This window comes from Ambystoma mexicanum, chromosome 13 (genome assembly GCF_040938575.1).
Source record: "Ambystoma mexicanum isolate Mex_15411 chromosome 13, UKY_AmexF1_1, whole genome shotgun sequence".
NCBI lineage: Eukaryota > Metazoa > Chordata > Amphibia > Caudata > Ambystomatidae > Ambystoma > Ambystoma mexicanum.
This window is the reverse complement of record NC_090938.1, coordinates 613,032,702-613,056,298: the sequence shown is the minus strand read 5'-3', so window position 1 is coordinate 613,056,298 and position 23,597 is coordinate 613,032,702. Positions and strand designations below refer to the sequence as shown.

The following is a 23,597-nucleotide window of genomic DNA, read 5'->3' as shown; positions in this document are numbered from 1 at the left end:
AAGCTTAGGATAGGCAGGTGATGTTCGAGTTAGCCCAGATCTTAGGCTTGATGTGGTCTCAGTGGGAGCAAAGCAGAGATTCGACTTCAGCAGCAAGCTGGCTCGACCGGATCCAACAATGTGATGTGGTTCGACGTGAGGCAATGGCTCATGGCTCGAATAAGGTTGGAACAGGCAACAATGTTTGGGTCAGAGTAGTTTGAAACTAATTGCAGCATCTCTAAGCTGTGAGAGTGCCAAAGGCCCAACAGAGCTGCCTTTGGCACTCTGAACGCTCAAAGGTGTTCAGAGAGCTTGCAGTGGCTCACAGAGGTTTCAAATTACAGAGGGATTCAAAAACAGCTTATTTTGGTCTTTGGGGTGCTATGGAACCCTTCAGCCACGTCCCTAAGGAAAGATGAGTCTGCCTTCTTCCCTTCCCAGCAAGGAAGTTGACTGGGCCTGTGACAGATCAACTACCGGGGCACCGGTGGTCCAATGATGAATATCGGTTTCTAAACTATCAATCAGCCTCACACATCTAGTACACCAGAAGGGATACGAACAGATTGGAAACACAAGCAAATTACAAACCTCCTTGTCCAATTTTGGTAATGTAGACGGAACAGCAAACTTATTGCCGCATGGTCGTGGATCATTGGTTAGTTGCAACACAGCAAAAATCCAATTATTACCAATGATAAAAGGCACTGTCCAGTCAACGTTGTATAACAATATCTACTTTATTATTATTCAACAGACAGTTCTAGCACACTACAAAATACAACCCAACCTATAAGGAATGCAGAGGACAGGCAGTTTCAAGAAGGAAAAGGGATGCACTGTGGATACTGACAGGAGGGTAGTCGGTAAAGTACTCAATCGCAATAGTTCAAGGATACTTGATTTCAACCCACAAGGGATCAATGGGTCGTACACAATGTCACTAGGGGCCTTTGGAGAAGGGCCATGGGGACAGAACCACAATGTACCTTGTGCTTGTAGAAGTTCTTGTTGCTCAACAGTGTAGTCGATTTCAGGGCGCTTTGCAACTTCTGCGACATAGGTAAAATGGGAGAAAGCTGAGGGTATCAGCCGGCAGGCAGTTCGGTGAGTGAGGATGGGTGGACGGCTGCAGGCTGGCCTACATGGTGGCCCAGGTTCACGAATGGGTCTCTCATTGCTGGTTGGCGGGTCTGAAACACTGGTCAAGACGTTTCAGACAGCATTAGCGACTGCAGCTGACAACAGTCAGTGGTGCAGTCAGTTGCAGCTGGAGGGGCTTGACTGACTCGAAAATGTCCTTTAAGGTGGACACTGGTTGATGCTTGTTGATGCACTCCCCTTAGCCTCTTCACTGGACTTGTGCCATCCTTTAAGGTGGAAAGCCCAAAGCTGAGGAGAGTGTTGCAGGCAACGGCTTTGTCCTTGGTTTGGTTCAGAGACTCTTTGGCACTTCCCACCTAGGAAGCTTGCTTGCACAGTCTAGCAGGGCATGCTGTGTGCTTGCTGGGTACCGTTTCTGGTTCTGCTGGAGGGTTCTCTGGATTCAGTATGTCCCTCTGTTCCCTGCGAGATGTTTAGGGGAGGGATCTTATTTCCCTCTTTGGAAATTCTGGCCTTCCTTAACTGGCCGAAGCTGTAAGGCAGACTGTACCTTCAGCCAGGGTCCAAATGAGTTATTCTTGTTACTCCTTGCAAAGTCTTCAGATGATCTGGCCAAAAGAGGGGCTCGGCTCTCTTTTAGAGCCAAATGGGCCACAGTGATTGGTGTAGGCTAAGCATACCAATCCTGGGTTCACACCAACAATCCCCTGTATGCCTGAGGTCATAACCAGAGTGCTTTGCAACAGAAAAGCTAAAGGGTTGAACACATGTAATACTAAGTCCCCCCCATCTTCCTGTCTGTTGTGGATCAAAGGGTCTCTGTGGTTCATTGAGCTCTCTGTGGTTCCTGATTAAAGCGGCAGGTCTCCCTTGAAGCAGTGGCGAGAACAGACTTTCTGTCTCCATCAATCCACATACTCGTGCCTTCTGAATGGGTCCCCCTGCAGGGGTTGCTTACTGTAAACGCATAGTCCCAAACCATACAGGTCACTGCCCTTGATACTGAAATGCAGGAGCTAGCTTCAGGTTGACACAGTGCATATCAAAGGTTGTTGGGGTTTCCTGTCGCTTTTGTTTTAGCCTCTGGAGCCAGGCCCCATGTGTGCCTATTTGAAGAATACTCTATTAGTATGTTAATTGCTGCCACCATCTGCAGAGGGTAAACAAACAGACAGGGTGGATCCTCAGAGTCTTTGATAGTTAATTAGGCTGGCCATGGCAGGAGGTAAGTTTTGACCCTCCCCCTTCTGAGATGCACTGTGTACTCCACCTGTCACATCCCAACTAAATATGACAGGGAGGGCTGTGCCTGTAGGCAATTTCCACCAGGAGAATGCATGGCTATATGTGTATGTCGTGCAGTGAACATAAGACAATGTGTGCAGATTAGCCCCACAGATTTTCCAGAGGGTGATCTACCATCATTCAATTTCATATAAAATTTCACAAAAAAAAGGTGCGTGCACACCCACCGTGCAGATGGTCAATTTCTCACGCCTAGTCCAGAGTCACCTTTCCTCATTCTTATGGGACATTTAATCCTTCGGGACAGGACCAAAAACGTGTCCTTTTTTTATTTTTATGTAGAGGCTGCCGTATTGGTGACCTTAGCACCTCCTTCCTGAGCCTGGCTTCAGCCTTGCTCGTTTGTCCTTTTCCGATCAGCAAGATCAGTGATTTACTAACAACTAAAGGATATTTTAAGAGGAGAAAGTGGGTGGGAGTATGGAGGAAAGCAGACTCTGTACTAAGGAGCATGTTGGTCACTACATGGAGTAGCTTTTTCTTACTCCTACATCCCATGCCCTTTCCTCCAAACTAATGGGAGATTCCCAAGCACTGGAATAGGATTATTATGCAGATGGCCCTAATTCTATAATACCTAAAAGAGATTTTTTTTAGCACTGTTTACTCAACTGAGGGTCAGCTTTGAAACTCAAGTTAAGGCAGTAGTGTTTGCAGAAGGCCGATGGGGAAGAGGCTACTTTTGAGATGACCTCCGAGGGGACATATTTCTGAAAGGTAACTGAGGCTGCTTTTGCTCTCACTAGATGCACATGGAAGACCTTAAACAGAGGAGGTCTCCAAGATGCAGGAAACTATCTCCCTTGAAATGGTAGCTTTAGATGTCTGAGCCCCCTTTTTTGAATTGCTGAACTAGACAAAATAACTTGAAAATGCTCAGAAGTCCTCTGGTCTGCCAAGATAGAATTTAAGTGTTCTCCTAACGTCTAAGTTATGGAGGGCCCTTCCTGCATCAGAAGATGGCTCAAGAATAACAAGTTACTTCTTACCTTGTAACGTTCTTTCGATGGGATGTTCCTCCGACGTATTCCTTATCTTAGATATCTCTTTCCAGCTTTGCTGGCCTCGGAAATTTTTTCTCTCTAGAGGGCGCTGCGCGTCGACGTCCGCCGAGTCGATGTCCCTCGACAGCCGCCGTATCGACGTCGACGTCATCCTGCCTATAAAGACCACGCGCAGCGTCCGTTGCTCAGTTACGTTTTGTAGCCCACAATAATTCTTTCTGGACTAGACTAATCACCCTGAAGGAGCGTAAGCTGCAACAACAAGGGAAGTAGTACTGCGGGGATGGATGGGAGGGTCGATAAGGAATACGTCGGAGGAACATCCCATCGAAAGAACGTTACAAGGTAAGAAGTAACTTGTTCTTCGAAGGAATTGTGTCCTCCGACGTATTCCTTATCTTAGATAGGCTCCCAGAGCAGTATTCTGTTATTGGAGGTGGGAGTACTGACTTCATGCTTCCTCTTATTGATGAATAGAGTGCAATACTGCCCTTCCAAACCTAGTTTACTGACTGGAGGAGGAATCCAAGTTGTAAAACCGTGTAAAGGTATGGACGGACGACCATGTGGCAGCCGCATATATGTCTCGAACCGGCACTCCTCTTTTGAGGGCCGATGAAGCTGCGATACCTCTGGTCGAATGAGCCCTAAGATTTTGAGGGGGCTTTTTTCCTGCCAGTTTATAACATTCCAAAATGGCTAAAATAATCCATCTGGAAATGGTCTGCTTAGTTATCGGTAGCCCCAGCTTGTGACCTGCGTAGCCTACAAACAGCTGGTCTGCTTGTCTTATCCTAGCCAGTCTACTAATGTAAAAACTTAAAGCCCTTCTTGGGTCTAGCCTGTGTAACCTCTCTTCCTCTTTCCCCGGATGGGGAGGAGGATAGAAAGAGGGAAGGGTAATCTTCTGTGTGATATGAAATTCAGAAACCACCTTTAGGAGGAAATTAGGCTTCACTTGCAGAACAACTTTGTCTTTGTGAAAGATTGTATGAGGGGGTTTACAAGAAAGAGCTTGTAACTCGCTCACCCTTCTAGCAGATGTAAGTGCCACTAATAAAACAGTCTTAAGGGTAAGAAACCTTAACGAACAAGAGTGGAGTGGTTCGAAAGGTGTGCCCATCAGGAAAGTTAGGACTAAATTTAAATCCCATAGGGGAACCTGGAATGGTCTTGGGGGATAAACGTTAGTTAACCCCTTTAGAAACTGTATTACCAAGTGTAACTTGAAATAGGATGGTTCTTCCGCAGTGCGCTTAAAGATGGATAGCGCTGCGAGATAGCCCTTGATAGTGCCAACTTGAAGGCCTGAATTTGCCAAGTAGAGTAGAAAGGATAACACCGTTGGTGTACCACATGAAAAGGGGTCGATATTCTCTTCTCTACACCAGCTGCAAAATCTGTTCCAACGGCAGCGGCATAAAGATTTTGTTGCTGGCCTTCTTGCCGAAAGCAACACCTCCATAACGTCATCAGGGAGGTCCCAATCCTTGTACCTCAGCCTTTCAGAAGCCAAGCATGAAGGTTGAGGGTTTTGATGTCTGGATGGAGAACCTGACCTCCTTTCTGTGAGAGCTGATTCTCTCTGAGTGGAAGTCGAATTGGAGGGCAGATGGACAAGTCTAGAAGGTCCGGGTACCACGTTCCCCTGGCCCAATCCGGGGCAATTAGGATCATGGTTTTCCGGAATCTTCTCAACCTCCTGATCATTTGAGGAATGACAGGGACTGGTGGAAACGCGTACAGGAGTGGAAACTCCCAGTCCACTATGAATGCGTCTCCCAGAGCTCCTCTCGGGGGAAATTCCCTTGAACAGAACGGATCGCACTTCCTGTTGACACTGGTGGCGAACAGTTCCACCTGAGGGGTTCCCCAAAGGGCGAAGATCTCCTGAAGGACTTCCTGAGCTAGTTCCCACTCGTGGGAGACTGTGCTCTGCCTGCTCAGAGCGTCTGCTGTCAAGTTCTTCTCTCCGGCTAGGTGAACTGCCGATAGAGAGATTCCTTCTTGGATTGCCCAAAACCAGAGCTGCATCGCCTCTCTGCACAGGGGTAGTGATCCTACGCCTCCTCTTTTGTTGAGGTAATGCATGGCCACTGTGTTGTCCGTCATTATCAGGACATTCTTCGCTTGTACAGCTGGCAGGAACGCCTTCAGCGCAAGTCTGATGGCCCTCAGCTCTAACAGGTTGATATGTAGTCTGGACTCCGATGGAGACCAACGACCGCTGATGGTCAAGTCGTTGGCGTGGGCTCCCCACCCCGTGAGTGAGGCATCCGTGACTACTGTTATCTCCGGCCAGGGTTGCCAAAACTGTTCTCCTTTCAGAATGTTCTCCTGACAGGCCCACCACTGAAGGTCTCGAGCCACCCTGTCGGGAACCTGAAGAAGATCTGTCATTCTTCCTGAGAATTGTGACCACTGAGTCCTCAGTGCCCACTGGAGGGATCTCATTCTCAGGCGAGCCTTTGGCACTAGGAAAATGCAGGATGCCATGAGGCCTAGCAACCTCAAAAAGTCGAAGGCTGGGAGACGTTGGGCATTTTGGAACTTGGTAACCATCTGTAGAATATCTTGAGCCCTCACCTCTGGTGGCGAGGCTTTTCCCAGGGAAGTGTCCAGGATCGCTCCGATGAACTGGAGTCTCTGCGATGGTATCATTTGTGACTTCTTTAAATTGAGGGAGAAGCCCAGTCTGTGAAGGGAGTGGCAAACGTGATTTAGCTGGATCTGAGCTTGTTCCGAAGATACAGCCCTGATCAACCAATCGTCCAGGTAGGGGTAGACGTGAATCCCTTCCCTCCTTAGACTTGCAGCCACTACCGACATTAACTTGGTGAAGACCCTCGGAGCGGAGGTCAGCCCAAATGGCAGCACTCGAAATTAATAATGAGAGTTGCCAATTGCGAACCTCAGGTATTTCCTGTGCTTGAGATGGATAGGCACATGGAAATAAGCGTCCTGAAGGTCCAGAGATACCAACCAGTCCTGGAACTGAAGGGCCTGAAGGATCTGAGAAAGAGAGTTACCATCTTGAATTTGTCTTTCCTGAGGAATTTGTTCAATTCTCGCAAGTCCAAGATGGGTCTCAGTCCTCCGTCTTTCTTTGGAATGAGAAAGTAAGGGGAGTACCAGCCCTTGTTCCTCTCCACTACAGGTACCGGTTCTATGGCACCTTTCTCTAGCAGGTCCAAAATTTCCTGCAAGAGGAGCAGATCTGGAGCTTTCTGAGAGCTGATCCCCGGTGGATGACTCTGAGGCATGCGTAGGAGAGGCAGGCAGTAACCTTGGGCAACTGTTTCCAATGCCCAAGCATCTGACGTGATAGCCTGCCATTCCGCCAGATGTTGAGTTAACCTGCCTCCTACAGGTGTCTTGTGAGGGAAGTCCTCAGAGTGGTTTGGGGGCGGCTGATGCAGATGCCGATGGTAAAGAGGCACCTGCTGTTGCTGCGGCTTTTGAATATCTACCCCGTCCACCTCGGGTAGTTCTTCTTTGTCCCCTTTGAGCCGGTCGTCCTCTACCTCTTCCGAATGCGGAGTAGAAGCGAAAAGACTTGTCTCTCGCAGAGGTTCCTGTGGGACGAAAAGGTGTCTGACGGATTGCAGCGCCTAGGGATTTTGCTGCTGCCTTTGATGTTTGCAGTTTTTCTAAACTGTCATCCGCCTTTTTCCCAAACAAAGAAGAGCCATCAAATGGCATGTTCAAGAGCCTGGCTTGCACATCTGGGGCAAAACCAGACTTTCTCAACCAAGCAAATCTCCTGGTTGTTGTACTTGCCGCCATTGCTCTGCTGATACGGTCAGCCGAGTCAATGCCCGTCTGGAGGGATTCGCACATAGCATCTTTACCGTCCCTTATGATATTTAGGAACGCCTCCCTTTCTTCTCCCTCCAGGATGCAGTCAGCCGCTGTAGAAGCACACTCCCAAAGTGTATGGCTAAATCTAGCAAGGGTGCAAGTAGCATTAATAGATTTTAACGCCATGCTACATGCCGAAAAGACTTTCTTAGCCATAGCATCGTATTTCTTATCGTCCCTGTCCTGTGGGACGGTAGGGTAAGCAGTCTTGATGTCAGTAGAAGATGTTGCCTGTACCACCAGACTTTCTGGGGATGGGTGTTTGGACAAAAACTCCGGGTCTGCAGAAGATACCCTGTATTTAGCAGACAGTTTTTTATTTACTGCCGGGATGACATCTGGGGTTTCCCAGTTCGTCATTATTTTTCTTTGAAGAGCTTTATGAGAAGGTACTACAGGATCCTCCTGTGGACCTTTTTCAAGAATATCCGTGAGGTCATCCTGTTAGAAAGCCGGTGAAGGTGTTGACCACCCCATAAATTCTGTAATCCTGGCCATTAAGGCTCTATAAAGGGTTTCAGCATGCTCCCCCGGGTCTGGCCTAGCGAACTCCACCTCTGGGGAAGTGTCTAAACCACTTGCCTCATGTAAGGAATCATGGAGTTCCTTTAATCTGCGTTCCTCTGAGGATAACTCCTCTTGAACTGGGGTTGCAGATCCCTGCAACTCAAATGGCTCTTCTTGATCAGACAGTTCTCCCTCTTCCATAATTGAAGACAGTGTTCTCAATTGGTCTGAGCTCACAAAGGGTGTGAAACCCAACTCCGAGGCAGAGGGTGCCAAACTTGTCGTAATCAGCCTCGAAAACGACGATGTCGTCAACGCCGACGCCGAAGGCTTCGAAAGTGGCGTCGAAAACAAAGGTGGAGGCATCGAGGTCTTCGATAGAATCGGATTTCTGCTCGAGGATATCGACAATCTCGACGACACGAAGACCTGGGAATAGCCACTGGGTGTGCCGCAACCGTGACTTTCCTTGGCGTCGACGCCGGTGTTGAGGATGGCGTCGAGTCGACAGACCCGTGTGTCGAAGGTCCCTTCGACAACGGCGTCGAAGACACCGACCTCGGCGTCGACGGAACCTTCGTCAACGGCGTCGACGGAACCTTCGAAGAAGGATTCGAGGTCTTTGCTTTACTCGAGCGTTCATGACGCGCTCGAGAAGCTTCCTTTGCCGGGTGCTGCGACTCGCAGCATTTTGGACCTTTGGGTCTTTCGACCAGAGCATCGCTCTCGGCAGTCTTCGAGGGGGTCGAGGCCGCTTTCTCGAAGACGCTCATCATATTTTTTCGGAATTCCTCCCATTCAGCCCGGGAACTATGCTTCGTGGGGCAAGGGATTCTCTTAGGTGAAACAGAGGAAGAGGAGGACGAAGAAGGGTATCTTCGGCGTCTCCTTTTCGAGTGCTTCGATCACGAAGAGTGATGGGACCCGCTTCGAGACCTGGAGCGCGAATGATGATGAGGAGACGAATGTCTCGACTTTGTCGAGGAAGAAGAAGCTTTAGAAGTCTTACCTTTTTCCAGCTTCCCCCTACGCTCCTTCAAGGCTTTAGCTGTCATGGACATACAGTCCTCACACTCCGAACAATGGTGTTCAGCTCCCAAACACCACAGACAGACCCTGTGAGGGTCCGTTAGCGACATCTTTTTTCCACAGTCTCGGCATTTTTTAAAGCCGGACCGAGGGGTTGTCGGTTCAGACGAGGAAGCCATCGAGTATGTATCGAATATCTCGAGGAAAATGGAATAATATATCTACGAAACTGAGCAACGATATTCCGAGGCACTGAGTAAGTGCGGAAAAACGGAACTGAGCAACGGACGCTGCGCGCGGCCTTTACAGGCAGGATGACGTCGACGTCGATACAACGGCTGTCGAGGGACATCGACTCGGCAGACGTCGACGCGCAGCGCCCTCTAGAGAGAAAAAATTTCAGAGGCCAGCAAAGCTGGAAAGAGATATCTAAGATAAGGAATACGTCGGAGGACACAATCCCTTCAAAAGAATAGCGTTAAGGAAATTTGGTTGATACGAAATTCAGTGATGACATTCGGTAAAAATGATGGATGAGTCAAAAAATGTTTTCCCGACTAAAGATTGTGAAAGGTTCCTCAGCGTAAAAACCTACAACTCGCTAGCTCTCCTTGCAGAAGTAAGGACCACAAGAAACACAAGCTTCCACAAAACCAATTTAATGTCGGTACTGGCCATGGGTTGAAAAGGTTTCTGACATATTACATTAAGCACCATATTTAGATCTGACAAGCTGACAAGGGATGCTTCCGCTTTTTTAGACTCTAGTGGCAAAAGCAGAGACATTTGCTTTTACATTGAGCTGACATTGAAGGTTTGCATGCTGCTTGACTGAAGCTAAGGTTCTCATCAGAAAGACATGGTGAGCAAGTTACCTGATCTCAGGAACAACACCACCAAGTTCAGTGATTGTGGGAAGGGAAGCAATATTGGAGAGTTGTTCTGATGAAATAGGTTCGGAAGATTAGTAGAGCCATATAGGTTGGCAAATCATGAGCCTCACCAAGTCTGAAAACCAGAACCTGGCTGGCCACCAACAGGCTGTGAACACTAGAATTTAGTTTGTTGTATTTTGGGGTTTCAACAATCCTTGATGGATCAGAGGTATAGGAGGAAACCCTGATGCAGACAAATTGTTCCAAGTAATCTCCAAAGCCTTTGCCAGTTTGTTTGGGACTAGTGCTCCTCTTGAGGCATACATGAGGTGTTTCCTGTTGCAAACCATAGCAATTAGATTACCTTGGAGAACTCTCACTTCTCATTCAGGACATTGATGTTCAGCTCTAATTCTTGTTACGTCATTGCCTGCAGACTGAGGGAATCGGAAGCAGAGTTCTCTAGTCCCAGGAATATGAACAGCTTGAAGCCATATTCCTCTCTGGATTGCCCATGCCCAAATCTGTACTGACAGGGGTAAGACTTGGTTCTGCCTTGCATTTTCAGATAAAACATTGAAACCACATTGTCGATTCAAATGCAAATTGTGTTGTTCATGAGGTTCATTTGAAAGACTTTGCGAGCCAGGAAGATTGCTGTTAATTTGAGGAAATGTATATGTTCCCTCCTCTCTATGTGAGACTAGAGGTCAAACACCTCCAGATGGTCTATAGTCACCCCACAACCTAGAGAGGTGGAGTCTGTTGTAATGGTGGCATGAGGGACGGGTCAGAGAAAGGAGAGCCCTCTGTTAGATTTGCTTGTTCAACCAACAAATCAGGTTGCCTCTCCTCTTGGATGTTACTGAAACTACTTGAGACTGAGGATCTGAAGTTTGAGCCCATGTCTGATTCAACACTTTCTGCATTCTTCTCATTTTGAGCCTCGCTAATGGTGCCTCGAGGACTCAGGAAGCCATTCATCCCAGTAGCCTCTGGAACAATCAGGATTTCATATGAGCTGATTGCAGAAAAAAGGAGCAAGTCTGATATAGGTCCAATATTCTCTCCATTGTAACAAACACCCTGGCTATCGTTATATCCCCACAGAATCCAGAGATGGTGTCATATCGCGGCAGGGATGGCGGATGTGGAATCGCTGGCGCGGAATCACTGGCGTTACAGTCCGCCATTGCGCTTCCCGGCAGGGCTTCTCTTCAACCTTAATGATGTTGAGAAACGCTTCCCTTTCTTCTCCCTCCGGGAGGCAGTCAGCAGCTGATGAAGCACACTCCCAAAGTGTGTGGCTGAACCTTGCGAGCGTACAAGTAGCATTGATGGATTTCAACGCCGTGCTACATGCGGAAAAGACTTTTTTGGCCATAGAGTCATATCTATTATCATCCCTGTCCTGTGGAACAGTAGGGTAAGCAGATTTACTACCTGCTGAAGTAGCTGCCTGAACGAACAGACTCTCCGGTGTTGGGTGTTTGGATAAATATTCAAGGTCAGCAGAAGACACCCGATATTTAGCTGATAATTTTTGTTAACTGCCGGGATTACCTCAGGTGTTTCCCAGTTTCCCAATATTCTCCTTTGTAATGCCGCATGAAATGGCACCACAGGATCCTCCTGTGGACCTTTGACCAAGATGTCTGTGAGGTCATCTTGCTGAAAAGCAGGCAAGGGTGTGGACCATCCCATAAACTCCATTATCCTTGCCATCAAGGTTCTATAAGGGGTTTCAGCATGTTCCCCTGAGTCTGGTGTGGCAAACTCCACTTCTGAGGAAGTGTCCAACCCACTTGCTTCCTGTAGGGTTTCATGGAGGTCTTTCAACCTACCTTCCTCAGAGGTAAATTCCTCTGGTGCAGGAGTTGCAGATCCCTGCAACTCAAAAGGTCTTTCCTGATCCGAATCCTCCCCTTCTTCATAAATAGAAAATAAGACCCTTGAGTGGTCAGGTCTTGAAAATGGTATAAATCCCATTCCCAGGGCAGAAGGAGCCAAATTTGTCGTGATTGGCTGAGAAAACGTTGACATCGTCGACGCAGACATTAACGGCTTCGAAGCCATCAAAGCCATCGAAAAAGGCGTCGAGAAAGGTGGTAGAGGCCTCGAACTCGAGAGTTTCAGGATTCTACTCGAGGTTGTCGAAAACCTTCTCGTGCTCGAGGCTCTGGGTATGGCCACTGGCTGTGAGGTGGCCGTGGGCTTATCCTTTCTCGGCGTTGACGTCGGCGTAGACTCGCCTGACTAGTGCGGTGAAGAACCCTTCGATAACAGCGTCAACGACGGCGTCGAAGACGCAACCTTGCCTTTACTCAAGGGTATGTGACGCTCTCGAGTGGCTTCTTTCGCCGGGTACTGCGACTCGTGGCTTTTTGATTTTTCGGGTCTTTCACCCAGGGTATTACCCTCAGCAGTCTTCGAGGGGGTCGAGGCCGCTTTCTCGAAGACGCTTAGCATCTTTTTCCTGAATTCCTCCCACTCAGCCTGAGAGCTATGTTTTGTGGGGCAGGAGACCCTTTTTGGGGAAACGAAAAAAGACGAAGACGAGGAAGGGGATCTTCGACGTCTCTTTTTTGAATGCTTAGATCTCGAAGAGTGATGGGAGCTGCTTCGAGACCTAGAACGAGAATGTCTTTTGTGATGGCGAGGAGACAAATGTCTCGACTCCGCCGAGGAAACTTTCGAAGAAGTTTTAACTGCCTTACCTCTCTCGAGCTTCCCCTTACGCTCCTTCAAGGCTTTCGCCGTCATGGACATGCAGTCCTCGCACTCCGAACAATGGTGCTCGATTCCCAGGCACCACAAACAGATCCTGTGAGGATCCGTCAATGACATTTTCTTTCCACAGTCTTGACATTTTTTGAAGCCGGACCGTGGAGTCGTCAGTTCGGGTGAGGAAGCCATCGAGTACGAGTCAGTATTCACGAGGAATATATCGATATATTTGACTGAAGAACTGAGCAACGATATTCCGAGGGCCCACGAAGCACATAAAAATGGAACTGAGCAACGGACGCTGCGCGAGTCTATTTATACGTGTGGTGACGTCGGCGCCGATACAGATGCTGTCGAGGGACATCGGCTCGAGGGACGTCAACGCACAGCACCCTCTACTGAAACTTTTTTCCGAGGCCAGCAAGCTGAAGATGATCTATCAAAGAAAAGGAATACGTCGGAGGACACAATCCTTTCGAAAGGTTGATTTTTGAGCCGTGGGTCCAGTCAGGACTGAAATAGATTCCTCAGTCATTGTACTTGTTTTCCTTTTTGTAAGTTCTTTGTCAATAGAAATATTAAAAAAGCCTTACCCTCAAAGAGGAAACTAGTATCTTCTCCTGAATATGCTTGGCAAACTTTATAGCATGCCTCCATGCTTGACAACAGGCGTCCACTCCAATTGCCAGCCCCTACCAGAGGTGTCTACATGGTGGGCAGCAGATTATAATAGGTCTTGTGCAATTATCCTCCCATCCATCCATCAGGCCTCTTTTAAAGTGCTCCATTGCCTCAATATTCTCTTGCCTTAATTGAAGAGCCGATTTATAAAATACCTTTTAATAATAAAGTGTAGCCACAGCTACTACAGTTGAAAACGGTTGAGGGCATGTTGTTAGTGGAATGTCCTCAGGGAAAGTAGTCTATATTGTGTGTCAATGTTTTGATTACTATGTGTATAAGAATGTGGCTCCTCCCACTGTTATCTTGCTTCTGAGAGGACATCCTTTTGCAGGATGAGCCCCGAATGCTCAGACACCTTTAGGGATAAAGAAATTGCCAATATCTACACTTCGAGCAGGGGAGATTCGGGCCTAGGAATGTCAAGATATGTCATCAGGTCAAGGGCACTGTCATGAAACACGTAAACTGAAGAGGAAGGTTCATCCTCTTGAGTATCGATATCTCTTATCCACTGGTAGTTCTATTAGATCTGTTGGCTGTGGGGCCTCGGGATTTGTTTCAGGTTACTTCGGTTCTGATGGACGTTCCTGCAAAGCTACAGGAGGCTGTGAAGGACAGATCTCTGGAGGTTTAGGGACCTTCTGTGGAATGAGCTCTTTGAGAAGGTCCTTAAAATAGTTATTTGTGGGCTCTCAATGCGGTGAAGGAAAAGCAATGTTTGGAATTTGGCAGAAAAAGGCCTCTTCTGAGGACTCTCGGTTGTGGTTGAGGAATGATGGCCCAGTCAGCTAAATGGATTCTGTCTATGGAAAGTGTTTTCCAAAAAGGCCCTCCTAACCATGGATCCACATAATGTAGTGGGGAAGATGTAGGAGGAAATGATATTGTGGATAGAAACAACATCCTAGTATGCCTTGACAATTCCATTCAAGGTGCAAAAGCATCTCTGAACAAGGATGCACTTGGCACCAACCTAGACCTAATGTAGGTCAGTATAGGTGCCGAAGAAGTGGAAGAACCTACAACCTCTCACCTACAAATGCCTGAATAACGCAGCCCCACAATACTTTTCTGACAAGTTCTCCCCTAAACAATATATGAGGCTTACCAGATCAGCAGCATTGGGCCTATTACAAGTGCCTACATACAAACTTCAAAAAGCGGGAGGTAATAGCTTCACTGTCTTAGCCGCCCAACTTTAGAACTCCCCCCCAACTTCAGAACTAGCCAAACTCTCTCTAGCTTCAGACATAAAATGAAAAATTGGCTTATCTTGAACAATGACCCCTATAGGTCCTTTGCCTCACGTATGTATATTTGTATCTATATTTTCTATATTTTCATCTGCACTTATACCTGCTATCCTTTATGCTATGCTATTCTCTACAACTGTTGTGTACAACTTTGTAACTACCCTTGTACGTTTTGTTAGATTTACGATTGTATAGTTCACTCCCACCTATGTTACGAAGATATTGTATTGTACACATTTTGTTTCCCTGATTGTTGTAACTAAGTAACTTGCATTACCTTGTACTGCGCCCAGATACCTTCGGGTCAGGTGCGCATTATAAATAAAAAACCAAACCAAACCAAGAAATAGCAATTGCTGCAATGTCCATAGGTGCCGCCATTTTGAGAGATGATATTGCAGAGTGCATCATAACTTTACCAGAGAACTCTGATGATTTAGCCGTGGCATAGAGACCTTCGTCGGCAGCCTCTGAGGATTCAAAATGTTTTGAGGAAAAGGTTTAGTCCTTTTTATGGCATCCTCTGCAATGCTGTTTCTTTGGTCTTTGGGTGAAACTCAAACCTTTTGACCCTTGCAGGATCCTCGGCGTAGCCAGTAACAGTTTTTGCCCCTTTACAGGTAACCTCTGAGGTTACTCAGGTACACTTAGGCCAAAGAACGGGATCCTCTGGCTTTATACCGGTCAACTTTTTTGGGCTCTAATAAGGAAACCTCAGGGATGCCCCGGTCCTTTAGCTCCTTTATGGGGAACTTCAGAAGAAACTTCAGTGTCCAGCTCAGACCTCAGCACAAGTCCCAGTAAGGTTAAAGTCTACTCAGCCCATCTGTGCTCTGGAAAGAGCCTGCTTGGATAGAAAAGAAGAGTACTTACCAGACAACAGCGCTCTCTCCAATGAACTCCCTCAGGTGATCCCGAGGAATATGATGGAAGATTTCCTCCCACCTCTGTAGTCTTCTCCCAGTTGCAATAAAAACACATACTTCACCGGTGGCCCAGCCCTAGGCACTCGAGACAGAAACTATGGGGATCCATTGCTGTGTACTGACACCCACAGGACACAAGGCAAACCTTATATGCTATGGCATTAGTGGGGGGTGGCAAACCGTGGGAACTAGGCAGGAAGATAGGAAATTTAACAGGACAAGAAAAGAAGGCAGAAAAAAAGGCCTGCAGGTGCTATGGCATGTCCGATCCAGACCACGTGGAGAAAAGTACTGAAGGGCACGGCTTGGGCGGGGCACAGGAAAGCGGCCTAATACCACACATGTGCCGCCCCTTGCGTAAAAATAAAAAAGGGACAAAGGTTTTTTGGTGCTACCAAAAAGTGCTCCAGTCCCATTCCAAAGGACAAAATACTCCACCAGTATGAAGGAAGAACACTCTTCTAAGATGGCCGCACTTCTCCGGACCAGCTGCAGTGCCTGGAGTGTCTGCAGAGGCACCCCGCAAGACCTCACCTGCTGATTGGCTCGCCTGCTGCCTAATACCGAGACCCGGCCGAGCCGTAAGGCGAAGCCGGGTCCCTGCATTTAAGGCCCGCTTTCAAGGCATCCTGTCTTCTCCCTGGGTAAGCCGACGAGGAAGGAAGGATGTCCCCCACAACATCAAGGGACAGCAGTGTCTGCCTCTACATCCACTGCACTAAGCAGTTCGTGCACACCTGGACACTCTTCTAAGATGGCCGCCCTTTGTTTCGCCCTTCTCCGGACCAGCTGCCGTGCCTGGAGTGTCTGCAGAGGCACCTCGCAAGACCTCACCTGCTGATTGGCCCGCCTGCTGCCTAATACAGAGACACGGCCGAGCCGTAAGGCGAAGCCGGGTCCCCGCATTTAAGGCCCGCTTTGAAGGCATCCTGTCTTCTCCCTGGGTAAGCCGACGAGGAAGGATGTCCCCCACAACATCGAGGGACAGCAGAGTCTGCCTCTACATCCACTGCACTAAGCAGTTTGTGCAGACCTGGACACTCTTCTAAGATGGCCGCCCTTTGTTTCGCCCTTCTCCGGACCAGCTGCAGTGCCTGGAGTGTCTGCAGAGGCACCCCGCAAGACCTCACCTGCTGATTGGCCCGCCTGCTGCCTAATACCGAGACCCGGCCGAGCCATAAGGCGAAGCCGGGTCCCCGCATTTAAGGCCCGCTTTGAAGGCATCCTGTCTTCTCCCTCTCATCTCCATGGCATTCCAGCATTCCAATCAGGAGGTAAGAAAGATATTTCTGCTCCGCCGTGCTCGCCATCTCAATATGGTATTCATACGCTACACCTTCCGGCTCACATCACGTACAGCCCTAATCATTGTGTACCACCTATCTTCTCTGCCTCTTCAAGCATTGGTGTCTCCACCATGCCACACTTGGGTTGGCATTTGCTTGCTGCAGTGCCCTCACGCTGCGTGTTGCGTGCACATCACCGTTTGGCTAATTATTGCCGAGTATACCCTTACCCCAGTCACCTTGGCGCTATCTGTGCTCCCCACCTTCTCCTACACTGCCAATGTGACCCCAACCTCCCGTCTCCTTCTAACCACGCCCGATAAAATCTGTTTTATTATACATTTGTGTGCTACTGCTGCCCCTGCTACGTGGGGTAAGCACCCTATATTTGCCCTGGATTGACTTTTGCATCTTGCATGCTGCTGCCCCTGCTACGTGGGGTAGGCACACTATATTTGCCCTGGATTGACTTTTTGCATCTTGCGTGCTGCTGCCCCTGCAACATGGGGTAGGCACTCTATATTTGCCCTTGATTGTCTTTTTCATCTTGTGTGCAGCTGCCCCTGCTACATGGGGTAGGCACCCTATAGCTGCGCCCGGATTTGTCCTGCCTCGGTGGGTTGATGCCGCCCAGCCACTTGGGTCAGGCGGAAACGCACACCATGAACCTGTTGGTTTTGACTTCCTGCATCATTCACTTTGAAGCCCCCCGTAACATGAGGTGTGGCCTACAATGTGCTCTGCCCAACGATCTGACTATAATACGTTGCCCCTGATTTTCCTCTCCTGCATCCTTTGCCTAAGCCCCCTAACATGAGGTGCAGGCTGTATTGTGTTGCACACACCTGATTGACCATAATATGTTTCACCTGTTGTACCTGCATCCTTTGCCTTAACCCCACTTACATCGGTGCGGCCTGTAAATTGTGTTGAACCTATCTGACTGACTGTAAGCAACTAACCATGTACCTCACACAAAGCACTTATGTAACCAAGCAAGCCTTCTTAACAGCGCCACGATGCCTCAGGGTAGCTAGGCGCTTTATAAATGGAAATAAATAAATAAATAAAAATAAAATAAAGGAAAGGGTAAGGGATGTAGGAGTAGCTATGTTATGTTAAGTTGTATTTGTACTGTGGCATTCACCAGAATGGTGGTCTTATGGAACCTAACCCTGTCTTGGAGATGACGTATTGTGACCCTATCAGGGTAATCCCAGACCTTGGTCTGTTGGTGTGAAGAATAAACTACAAAAGGGGGGTGAAGAAGATACACATAGAACAGTAAAAAAGTCAAGTAACAGAGATAAGGAGGTGTGATTGATTAGGTGACACAAATAGGTTTGTGGGAACGCGGGAAGGGAACGCGTTTGTGGTAGGATAGACGTGTGTCTTTAATCTATGCTTGCTTATGAAACAACATGACAGAAACAGGTGAATGTGTTAATGTTTTAACATATAGCTTTAAAATGCAGCTTTGAGATGTGCTCAAATTGGCCTTTGTAGTTTCGAGGCTTTCAACATCATAAGAAAGGGAGGGCAACTAGATATGTCAGCGCCAAAATGTAGGCATGTAAAGAAATGTGCACCGGGAAAATACAGGCTACGAGGTGGAAGCAGAACAGGAGATGTAATGACACGATGGGCTCCGCTACATTAGGCTCGATCCACCCTAGTGCACGGAATGTACAGGATATTGGTGATCTAGCCTAGGCAGGGAAGTCTGTCTTGAGCTGAATGCTGGAATGAGATTGAATTTGGGAGCATAGTGTGACCTCCCTATATCAGTAACTGCAGTGTTATAGACTCTTATTTGTACACGTCTACCGTTCCCGAGTAATAGTAATAACCCGGCCAATGATGGTTGCCTGAGAGATGGCCCAGATGAAGGTGCCAGTAGAAAGAATGAGGTGTCAATGTTTGGAATACCATCACATGTATTCTTTCCATCTTCCGCGATCTGAATGACACCTGGCCTAGTAGGATCTTTGTCTGTTTCCCCTTGCCCCCCCCCCTCGTCCCGCCTTGAAACACTTGTGTATAGGCGCGTTATAAATGCCATATCATATCATATATCATATCATGTTAAATGAATACTGATATATGGTTGGTGGTACATGTTTGGCTAAATGCAGGTTTGTATGATATATATAATAAAATAATTGACTTTATTAGTTTGGATTTACAGGGAAGTAAGATTAAAGCGCAGTTGATTGTTGTTGGGACTTTAGAACTAGCAAAAAAGGGAAAAAAGTGCTAAAAATAAAGTTTATTTGAGCACAGTCATAATATGCGTGTTGATCAATAGACTGACAATTCAGTAGCTGGAAGGCATGGCAATCATGACAATAGATCATTCTACTGGCTTGAGTTACCATGCACGCTGTGACGTCCCGAGTTATGGGTGACGCGCATGCGCGAGCCTCGTTGTGGCCCGTGCATGCGCGTCTGTAATAAAGTGCGCCCGTGCGGCAGTTCCCGTCGGGACGCGGACGAGACAGCATCGCGTCCCGTGTCCTTCCTGTGTGCCTGCCCGAATGCATGCGTGTGTGGGGTCCTAGGCCGACATAACAACTGGCGACGAGGCGGGACCACCGCCGCAACGTGGGCCGAGTACGTGGGGGCAGAGATACCGGAAATCTGCGTTGCTACGCGGTGACACGGAGCGGACCCAGCGGCAACACTACACGTGGAGTGGCAGTAGCGGCCTGAAAAGGTGCTCGTGCGCTGCCATTTCAAGAAGAAGCAACACATTTTTGGAACCCTGACCGCCCCCAACAATCTGGGGACGACCACAACAACACGGAGAGCGCAGAACGGCTGGGCATAGACCAAGGAGTAAAAACGACCTGGTATACCGCAGTCAGAGGTACGTGGAACCCCACCCCAGTCAGGTTTGCGGCCTCAAAAAATCACCAAGAGGTGCCTGTGCGACCTGTAAAGATGGCGGGAAGTGATAGCGAAACAGAAGTCGCGACAAGAGTGATAAGGACTCAACAAGGGTCGCTACTGCCCATGCAGGAATTTGATACTTCCGGCCCCCCGTCTAAGCTAGGCCCCAGGTGGCTACTATGGGTGAAGAAACTAGAAATGTATTTCACAGCCACAGGCACTACCGATGATGACTCAAAAAGAGCGACGCTCCTATATTCGGCTGGGCTAGAGGTGATGCGCATATACGAATCACTCAACCTGCGGATAGTCACATACGCCACAGTAAAGACTGCATTGGAAAACCACTTCATACCCCAGTCAAATGTGGACTACGAAAGGTTCCTCTTTTCCAAGGACAAACAGAGGGAGGAGGAATCCCTTGACCAATTCTGTGCCAGGCTGACATTAATGGCTAGCACGTGTCGCTGGGACACCGAAGAGTCGATGATACGACACCAGGTGATCCAGGGATGCAGCTCAGGCAAACTGAGACGGCAAATATTGAGGGAGCCAGGATGGTCACTGCAACAAATACAAGACAGTGGCCGGACATATGAGTTGGCAGAGTCCAGGGGTGCGAACATGGACGCAGCGGTCCACCCCAGCACACGGGATATGGTGTATGTCGTAAACAAACGGCCCAGGCCGAAAGACAAATGGACCTCAAAGTATCCTGAGAAAAACACCCCTGCCACCTCTGGACCCTCCTGCACCTACTGTGGATACGACCTGCCTCACACGGAGGAGTGCCCAGCCAAGGGTAGGTCTGGCGGACGGTGCAATGAACCAGGACACTATGCCCGCATGTGCCGCGCCCCTGCTCCGGTGCCCATGCAGAGAGGACCCGCGAGAGCACGGGGTAGCGGTTTCAGAAGACAGCGGAGTATCGCTGCGCTGGAACTAGAAATCCAAAAGCTACAGCTCGCGGAGGAAGAAGAAGACGAGGAAGAGGAAGATGAAGTCTTTTTCATCTCTAACATCGCATCGGGGAGCAAACAGAAAAGACAGCCCAAGTGCGAAGTGAATATATTGGGGGTGCCAACACAAATCCTCATCGACACAGGTGCATCGGTGTGCGTTCTCGCGGAGGAACACTACCTGAGACTCCCAGGCCCTCCAACACTAGACAAACCCATGGCAAAAATTTTCACGTTTGGGGGAGACACTCCGTTGCCTCTCAAAGGTGTATTCATGGCACCCGTGTCCAAGGGGGAAGTAGCAATCAAGGCCAGATTCTTCGTCACAGAGGTCAGCCCACACTCTCTACTCAGTTGTGCCGCATCTGAGGCGTTAAACCTTGTCCACTTCGCATACAAAGTTTATCAGATAGACATTGAGACATTGCTGAACAAATTCGCAGGCATCTTCGAGGGGATTGGGAAATTGAAAGCGCCCCCGGTGCGTCTCCACATAGACGAATCAATCAGGCCCACGGCCCTGAAACACAGGCGAATACCTTTCCACCTCAGGGAAAAGGTGGAGGAGGAACTCCGATCCCTTGTCAGCATGGACATCATCGAGAGAGTAGAGGGGCCGACGCCATGGGTCTCCCCGATTGTGGTGACGCCCAAACCAAAACAACCCGGGGCGGTTAGAATATGCGTGGATATGCGGCTGCCCAACGCAGCGATTAAGAGGGAAAGACACATAACACCGACCCTCGACGACATCATTGGTGAACTGCAAGGCGCCAAGGTCTTTTCCAAACTAGACCTAAGAGCAGGGTATCATCAGCTGGAACTTCACCCTGACTCGAGGTATATAACAACATTCACGACGCACGATGGCCTATACCAATTCAAACGCCTAAGCTTCGGGGTCTCGTCAGCCGCCGAAGTATTCCAAAACACCATCCGAGGAGCCCTAGCAGGCCTCAAAGGCGTGTTGAACATGAGTGATGACATCCTGGTGTTCGCAGCCTCGGAAACGGAACACTTGAAGAGGCTGGAAGGTACCCTCCAAAGGCTGAAAAATCTGGGCCTCACGTTACATTGACAAAAATGTGAGTTCTTCAAGGACCGCATAGGCTTCTTTGGCTTTATCTTTCATGCAGCAGGTGTGTCCCCTGACCCGGCCAAAATCAAGGACATCAAGAACGCTGCCGCCCCACAATCCCCCACCGAGGTGAGAAGCTTCCTGGGGATGGTAACATACTGTGGGCGGTTCATAAAAGGGCTAGCGTCAACGGCAGAGCCGCTCAGGGCACTGACGAGGAACGGCACAGCATGGAAGTGGGGCGCCAGGGAGCAAGAGGCATTCCAGACCCTGAAGACCGCCCTATCCGATGGCGACACCATGGCGTATTTCAACCCTGGAGTGGAGTCCGAGGTGGTGGTAGATGCGAGCCCGGTAGGGGTTGGGGCCGTACTGCTGCAACCAGACGAGCGCGGGGATATGCGCCCTATCGCATACGCAAGTAAAGCCCTCTCCACTACCGAAATGAAATACTCACAGATCGAAAGGGAGGCACTAGCCATCCTGTGGGGCTGCCGCCACTTCCGCCTATACATCCTGGGCAAACCTGTTGTGGTGGTGACGGACCACAAGCCTTTATTGCCCATACTAGCCGGAGTGTCATCGAAACCACCACCCAGGATTGAGAGGTGGATGCTGGCTTTGATGGAGTATGGGGTACGACTGATGTATAGGCCAGGCACCAACAATCCGGCTGACTATCTATCACGCCATCCCAACCAAGAGGGTCCAGATACAGACATTGGTGCGAGTGACTGTCACGGACTACTATGTCAAGTGGTGGAAAGTTCTCTTCCGATGGCGATATCAAGAGCAGTCATATCGACGGAATCAGCCAATGACGAGGTCTTCGGCATCGTCCGGACTGCAATCAGAAGCAGTGACTGGAGAGAGGTGCTGCGGGACAACTCGCGCCGACAAGAGGCGGCCCAGAGGGACCTCCAAGCGCTCTGGAAGGTGCGAGAGGAGCTGTCCATCTCGGACGACGGGCTCATACTGAGAGGACGCCAAATCATCGTGCCAGGGACGCTGAGGTCACGGATACTAGAACTAGCACACGTTGGTCACCAGGGAGTGGTCAAGACAAAGGCACGGTTAAGAGCAAAAGTATGGTTCCCGGACTTGGAGAAAATGGTAGAGAACTTTGTAAAAAGATGTCTAGCGTGCCAGGACGCGACCCCAGGGGACAGAGTTCCGCCGATCAGATCCATGGAGCGCAGCCAAAAACCATGGGGGACAGTACATGTGGACTTCGGATCAACAGGACGGGGAATGTACTTTCTGGTAGCTGTGGACCAATGGTCACGATACCCCGAAGTGGAGATAGTTGAATCAACGGCGACTGAATTCTCAACGAAGGCACTAGACAGGATGTTTGCCACACATGGGTTCCCAGATCTTATATGCTCGGACAACGGCCCGCCATTCACGGGCCACCAGTTCGCCACCTACCTCAGGGAAAGAGGAATCCAGCATCGCAGGGTGTCCCCACTCTGGCCACGGGCCAATGGGGAAGCCGAAAGGATGATGCGGACCCTCAACAAAGTCCTAAGAATATCCGCCAGCAGCGGGGCTGACTTGGAGAGAAAGCTCGTGGAATTTCTAAGGGAATACCGCACGACGCCCCACCAGTCCACGGGAGTGGCCCCCGCGGAAGCACTATTCGGACGATGTCCAAGAGGACTGCTACCGGAGGAAGAAGGCCGAACACCCGGAATTATCGACAATGAGAAGATTCGGGAGGAGCGAGATCAGGCGCAACGAAAAGGAAAGTGGACGACGAGGGTTGCAGGAAAAGGAAATGCGAGTAGGGGACACGGTGTTGGTCAGAAACCGACACCCGGAAGGAAAACTGTCCCTCCCATTCGAGCCACGCCCGTGGAAGGTAACCCATGTGAAGGGCACGATGGTAACGGCGGCCTGTGACCGAGGGACCGTCACACGCAACCGGTCGTTCTTCAAGAGAATTGAAAATACCGTCGAGAATGAAGTACCGGAGGAAGCCACAAGCACAGAGGAACCACCCGCCGACCAAGGCGAGAACGGGCAACACGCCCCAGCTGGAGCAGAACCCGGCTGTCCCATGAGGGCCGGGACCCCACCAAGATATCCCGTCCGCCGAGAGCGGAGGTTGCCAGGCTATCTC

General features: G+C 49.3%; 1 protein-coding gene and 1 long non-coding RNA gene across 2 annotated transcripts in view; one reads left to right on the top strand and one right to left on the bottom strand.

Moving 5' to 3' along the window:
* LOC138521553 (zinc finger protein 385C-like) overlaps positions 1-23,597 on the bottom strand; it is a 1,557,348-nt gene that overhangs the window by 813,737 nt on the left and 720,014 nt on the right. The gene's annotated exons all lie outside the window — the stretch shown is intronic.
* Positions 1-23,597, top strand: part of LOC138521554 (uncharacterized) — a 516,183-nt gene that overhangs the window by 124,365 nt on the left and 368,221 nt on the right. The window lies entirely within an intron of this gene.